Here is a 5,821-nt window from a genome sequence, read left to right on the forward strand (position 1 = left end):
TGTTGAATAGTTCTAAACAAATAGTCCTTTAAATATTAAACGACTGACCAATGTTAAGCCCTTCTTAAAAGTAGTATATCCCAAGAAGAGTGAAGACATTATTAGATCCAACTTGTGTTCAGGATGATAGCAATACTTCTGAAAATACGACGATGCTGCATGACTGCTATTAAATCAGACACCTCTCCACAAAAAACCAATTGTCCTTGATTGTATATACGTGTAAATATATATATTACCCTCACACCTATAATTGGTATAAACAATTAAATGAATACAAATTTACTGAGGAACAATATCAAATTTAGTAATACAATGATATTTCTTTTGATACAAGATTTATTTTATAAATTCATTTGCTATCTTTTGTCTCTTTTTGTCCTTTTTGCATGTCAACTTTCTTCCACCACTTCGAGATCTTTCTGAGGCAGACTTCAAGTTCAAGCAGGAGGGATCTTTATCAGATATGTGTTTCTCAGTGACATCTTTATACTTTTGCAGCATATTTAACCTCTGGAAAAGATAAGATGATAATACATACAAGAAATGATTGTAACAGGATGCTGTTACGAAGTCTCCCAAACGAAGCTCCCATAATTCGTAATTCCCAGGGTCGCCTGACAATGGGCAAAGTCCAGTGAAAATTGGTTTGGTCCAGTAAAGTTATATGCATTAGTGATGCCTGGGGACTAACCCTGTATATCATTCAAATCATCTTGGCATGACAAACCAGAATATATATGGTCTAGGGGTGGGGATCTCGACCATTTACAAGATATTAGAACTTTCTCAAATGGCAGGGGGTCGGGATGACCCCTGGGGACTAACCCTGTATATCATTCAAACCATCTTAGCATGACAAACCAGAATATATATGGTTTAGGGGTGGGGATCTTGACCACTTACAAGATATTAGAACTTTCTTAAATGGCATGGGGTGGAGGTGACCCCTGGGGACTAACCCTGTATTTCATTTCATGTGCTTTATCATGACAAACCAGAATATATATGGTTTAGGGGTGGGGATCTCGACCATTTACAAGATATTAGAACTTTCTCAAATGGCAGGGGGTCGGGATGACCCCTGGGGACTAACCCTATATATTATTCAAACCATCTTAGCATGATAAACCAGAATATATATGGTTTAGGGGTAAGGATCTTGGCCACTTACAAGATATTAGAACTTTCTTAAATGGCATAGGGTGGGGGTGACCCCTGGGGACTAACCCTGTATTTCATTCAAACCATCTTAGCATGACAAACCAGAATATATATGGTTTAGGGGTGGGGATCTCGACCATTTACAAGATATTAGAACTTTCTTAAATGCCAGGGGGTGGGGGTGACCCCTGGGGACAAACCCTGTATTTCATTTCATGTGCTTTATCATGACAAACCAGAATATATATGGTTTAGGGGTGGGGATCTCGACCATTTACAAGATATTAGAACTTTCTCAAATGGCAGGGGGTCGGGATGACCCCTGGGGACTAACCCTGTTAATCATTCAAACCATCTTAGCATGACAAACCAGAATATATATGGTTTAGGGGTGGGGATCTTGACCACCTACAAGGTATTAGAAATATGCATTAGTGATGCCTGGGGACTAACCCTGTATATCATTCAAATCATCTTGGCATGACAAACCAGAATATACATGGTCTAGGGGTGGGGATCTCGACCATTTACAAGATATTAGAACTTTCTCAAATGGCAGGGGGTCGGGATGACCCCTGGGGACTAACCCTGTATATCATTCAAACCATCTTAGCATGACAAACCAGAATATATATGGTTTAGGGGTGGGGATCTTGACCACTTACAAGATATTAGAACTTTCTTAAATGGCATGGGGTGGAGGTGACCCCTGGGGACTAACCCTGTATTTCATTTCATGTGCTTTATCATGACAAACCAGAATATATATGGTTTAGGGGTGGGGATCTCGACCATTTACAAGATATTAGAACTTTCTCAAATGGCAGGGGGTCGGGATGACCCCTGGGGACTAACCCTATATATTATTCAAACCATCTTAGCATGATAAACCAGAATATATATGGTTTAGGGGTGGGGATCTTGGCCACTTACAAGATATTAGAACTTTCTTAAATGGCATAGGGTGGGGGTGACCCCTGGGGACTAACCCTGTATTTCATTCAAACCATCTTAGCATGACAAACCAGAATATATATGGTTTAGGGGTGGGGATCTCGACCATTTACAAGATATTAGAACTTTCTTAAATGCCAGGGGGTGGGGGTGACCCCTGGGGACAAACCCTGTATTTCATTTCATGTGCTTTATCATGACAAACCAGAATATATATGGTTTAGGGGTGGGGATCTCGACCATTTACAAGATATTAGAACTTTCTCAAATGGCAGGGGGTCGGGATGACCCCTGGGGACTAACCCTGTTAATCATTCAAACCATCTTAGCATGACAAACCAGAATATATATGGTTTAGGGGTGGGGATCTTGACCACCTACAAGGTATTAGAACTTTCTTAAATGGCAGGGGGTGGGGTGACCCCTGGGGACTAACCCTGTATTTCATTTAATGGGTTTTATCATTTAGAACATTTTCAATTAAAAAGATTGTGTCTATCACAAACGGTTTTCAATTTATAATCATTTGAAAATTTAAAAAAATAAAATCCCATAGGGTTCTATAGTAAAACCCTCTTTTCTTTTTGCCCCTCAAAGTACCCCTTTATAAACCCCATTGCACAAACAAAACCCTGATTGCACCACTAGACATGTTAGTCTAACATATTGTGAAACCCTAAGTTAATCTGACAAGCGGTTTTGGAGAACGGGTGCGGACAAGTTCAAATTTAAAAGCGGCGGAAGAGGAAGAAGAATAATAATAATAATAAGAACTGAGCAAAAACAATAAGTCTTCCCAAACTTCGTTTGGGAGACTTAATAAATTGTATGTCCTGAAAAGATACTCTAAATTTGAGCCACTTTCAATTTATTTCTAGAAGCAATGAAAAATAAAACCATAACAACAAAACACATATTGTAATAAGGTAATCATTAATACAAAAAAATATATGCATAAATGTTTACTATTAGTAGTTTTTGTTAATGAAGAAGCATCTACTCGAGATTTGTAAGATTGCAGGTTTGACTATGTAATTGATAACCATGAAAACACTTTACCCATGACGTTTTTTTATTGATGACTGCACAAGTCTATTAACATGAAATAAAGAGCTTTACTAGAATACTGTATATAAGACAAACACTGAAACATAATATGGATTGTAAGGTTAACAAAAATAGAATGAACAAGATTAAACTTTGAACACAAATGATATATACAGACAAAAAACCTACCTTCAATGATTTTATAGACTGGAATTCCCAAAACTGAATTTTAATTTTGCTCCACTTGATGCATTTCAGCCATTGATTTGTTTGACAAGATTCTGTAAAATAAATAATACATGTTTACGATAATGGACTGCTAACATTCAGCGCAAGGTTCAATACACATACAGTGAGAAACATTACATGATAGTATTTACTTTGTACATGTATGTTCTCAATCATGCTAAACGCATGTTCTTAATACTAAATTCAGCTTATTCTTTTTAGTGTGTTATACATGTATGTGTAATATTATAGTCTACCCTTCACATAAATAATTGTCTTTGTCGAATACATATTGTTGAATTTGTGTTTGGCTAGCAGGTGATAATTCTATTATTTTTCTTCGTTAACTAATAGCTAAAAGTTTCTAATGCATGTAATAATGTCATTATTACATACATTAGAAACTTTTAGCAATTATTTAACTAAGAAAAATAAAAGACCTTTCCTTGTTATTGTTTTCTTTAAAGTTGTGTCGTCTTTTTGTATTGATGTATGGTCATGTTGATTTAAGAGTAGTCATAATTGAAAGTGCGCACATGGAGATGCAAATTGAATGTTAACCTCATTTCTCGTATTACACACAGTCAGAGATCACCTGAAGATCAGATAAGGGTCAGACTGACTTGTTTTAAAAATAGAATACTTTTGTAGAAAGGTTAATTAGGTCAAAAGTTATCAATGAAAATTCTATAGTTATCTTCTCATAGCGTGAAATAATACTATTTTGTTGAATTATATAATGTTATTGTACAAGTAAAAATAGTATGATTTTTCCATCACATGATCGTTCAATACTTTGTTGTCCAGTCGAAGTTGATTGTTTATAATCGTCAAAATGTATGTAGTTTACCAAGCCGTAAAGTTAAACTAAACAAAGACACATATATATATAGTATACATGTTTGGAAATTCATCTGATCACCGTAAATTATGTAAACCCATGCGTATATCCCCCCTTTTAATTAAAATCTTTAACCATATTAATGTCTCAATGTAAATAAAAATGCTTTCCACATTAAATGCTTTTAAAAATAGTATAACTGGATAAAATTGTATATGCCAGATGATATATTCACTATGGCCCTTCCATGTGTTCTGATCTGTTCTCAGCCTCAGGGATACAATGTTGACGTTATATTTTTCTCTAATTGTGCAATATTGATACAAATTCAGAGTTTTTAAATACAATTCATACATGTATATAAAAACCGTGATGTCTACATAGAAACATCTACTTACCATACTTGATAAACGGAAAGATTCTCCTCGACTTCGTTCTTTGCTGTTCTTTCTTTTTCAAAACAGGAAAGATGCGGGTTTAAATATTGCGCATGGGCAATCTAACTTCCTGTTCAAATCCCGCGAAAATATGAATATAAAAAAAAATCATGATTTTTGTTAATAATCAACTATTTTAAATTCCTTAACATGTTCAAAATATTCATTCATTTTATGTGAAATGAAATTAATGCATTCTATTTCTTTTTACCTAGAAATTCAGTATCAAACGATTTACCTCCTCCCACATACACAGAATTCAGTTTTATTTGAGATCTCATTTTATCATGATATTTTTGTGAAAACCGAAACTCTATCTTATTCTTTTCTTTATAAATATATACTGCTACGTTCATGCATGTATTGCCTTTAATTAATGATTTTTTTTATATAGGACTAATATAGGCCTACCATGAGTAAATAAGTTAACGTTTATTCAATGTTGAATCAACGTTCCGATTTCAACGTTGAAATGATCAACGTTAATTCAACGTTGAATATTTGTTAATTACTCAACGTTGAAAATGTAACGTTGTTTCAACGTTGAATACACGTTGATCACCATTTCAACCTCATTTCAACGTTTATTCAACGTTGAGTGCCTGCTGGGTAAACTGTAGGAATGTTGACTCGCTGTCGATGACGATATATAAATACAAGCACATGTTACAGATCTTTTTATTATATCTGTAAAAAATATATTATTCTAAACAATAAAAATCTTCTCAATCTCAGTCTTGGTGAAATTTAAAACAGGACTCAGTGTTAAGGTTAACTCTAAGGAAGGCAATTCATCAAGTTCGAGTTATATTTGTCATGACCATCAGACACATAGTTTAATAATTCTGTATTTTTTTTCTTTCTTATAGTTTAGAGTCATTCCATTTGCTGAACATCTTTCCAAGACGGAGACTACTGTAGAATTTTCCAATAACATTACAAATTACCCGTAATATCTGACAGGAATGTACACCCTAATAACATGATAAAAGATGACCAGTTTCATTTTTATCATACTGAATGTTCTTTTGCTTAAGTTTGTTCATTGTGTTGAATACTATTTGTTGACAATTTAAATGTTCCCATTTTTTGTGCATTTGTTGATGGAGAATTGTATTATGGACAATCATACCAATATTCTCTAGTATAA

At 34.5% G+C, this 5,821-nt stretch overlaps 1 long non-coding RNA gene across 1 annotated transcript; it reads right to left on the reverse strand.

Moving 5' to 3' along the window:
• Nucleotides 1-266: 266 nt before the first annotated feature.
• Nucleotides 267-4,796, reverse strand: LOC127710098 (uncharacterized). The gene is made up of 3 exons (XR_007985930.1): nt 4,633-4,796; nt 3,355-3,446; nt 267-513 (listed from the first exon to the last, which is right to left on the reverse strand). It is a non-coding gene; the product is annotated as an uncharacterized LOC127710098 (long non-coding RNA).
• Nucleotides 4,797-5,821: the final 1,025 nt, after the last annotated feature.

This window comes from Mytilus californianus, unplaced genomic scaffold (genome assembly GCF_021869535.1).
Source record: "Mytilus californianus isolate M0D057914Y unplaced genomic scaffold, xbMytCali1.0.p SCAF_7, whole genome shotgun sequence".
Lineage (NCBI taxonomy): Eukaryota > Metazoa > Mollusca > Bivalvia > Mytilida > Mytilidae > Mytilus > Mytilus californianus.